Consider the following 1,466-nt stretch of genomic DNA (forward strand, 5'->3'; position numbering starts at 1 on the left):
TTCCCTCAATCTTTTATAATGGTTTTTGCCATAAGTCAATTTTGTCTGATATTAATACAGTTTCCCATTTTCTTAGTAATTATCAGACCTACGTTTATTAATCCATTTACTCTCATTAATACTATGTTCTTTACTTTTAGGTGTGTCAAGCTTTCTTTTTTAACTGGAACGCTAATCCCACTTACATTACTTTTGATTATTGATGTGTTTGCATTAAGTTATATCAAATCAGTATGTATTTTTAATTTACCTTATGTCATGGTTCGTTTTTATCTCTTTCTCCTTTTTTGAGGGGAGATTATCTCTTTAGGATACTTTATTTTCATGCAACTTTTCCTTACTTTTTAGAAGTTATATACTATATATTTGAGTTTCTAGTTACTTGAGAGGCATACTTAATCAAGTTTAAAATTAATCAATATGTATATATTGTTAAGTCAGGGTTCTCCAGAGAAACAGAAGAAGTAGGTGATTATATATATATATATATATATATATATATATATATATATATATGTATATATAATATATATGATATATATGATATCTGTATTATAGATATATGTTTCTATCCATATGTATATACATATACATTTATGTGTATATAAAAATATAAAGATTTATTATACAAAAATTGGCTCATGTGATTACATAGGCTGAGAAGTCACAAGATCTGCAGTTGATAACATAGACACTCAGGAGAGCCAATGATACTATTTTGTGTCCAAAAGCCTGAGAACCTGGAGAGCCAATGATGTGTGAGTCTAAGTCCAAAGGCTGGAGAAGACCTATGTCCCAGTTTAAAGACTCTCAGGCAGAGAGAGCAAACTCTTTATTACTTAACTTTTATTTTAGCCAGGCCTTCAACAGACTGGTGAGTCCTACTCATATTAAAGAGGGCAATCTACTTTGGACAATTAAAATGCTAATTTCATTTCAAAACAGTTTCACAGGCAAACCAAAATAATGTCTAACCAAATATCTGGCACTGCGTGGTCTATTCAAGTTGACATATAATTTAGCCATTGCAATATCTTTTCCTGAACCATATAAGGAACTTAAGCTACTTTAACTAGAATTATCTAACTCCCAAATCATGTGTACTCTTGTTCATAATTTAACTGTCCTTTTTGTATACCCTCAAATCAGATATTATTATTGTTTAAGTTTGTTCAAATTTATCCATACATTTATTATTAGCACCATTCATCTTTTTCTTATTTCATCTGGATTTTTCTTTTTCTTGTGTTCTCTCTTTGTAAAATCACTTTAGGTAAATTTCTTTGGTGGTCAACTGGTTTTTGTTTTGTGTTTTATATCTTTACTAGAGGCCTGGTGCACAAAATGCATGCATGGGGGGGTTGCCTCAGCCCAGCCTTACCCTCTCCAATCTGGGACCCCTCAGGCGATGTCTGACTGCCGGGGATAGGGTCTAAACTGGCAGTCAGACATCCCTCTCACAAACC

Source organism: Eptesicus fuscus, chromosome 11, assembly GCF_027574615.1.
Source record: "Eptesicus fuscus isolate TK198812 chromosome 11, DD_ASM_mEF_20220401, whole genome shotgun sequence".
Classification (NCBI taxonomy): Eukaryota; Metazoa; Chordata; class Mammalia; order Chiroptera; family Vespertilionidae; genus Eptesicus; species Eptesicus fuscus.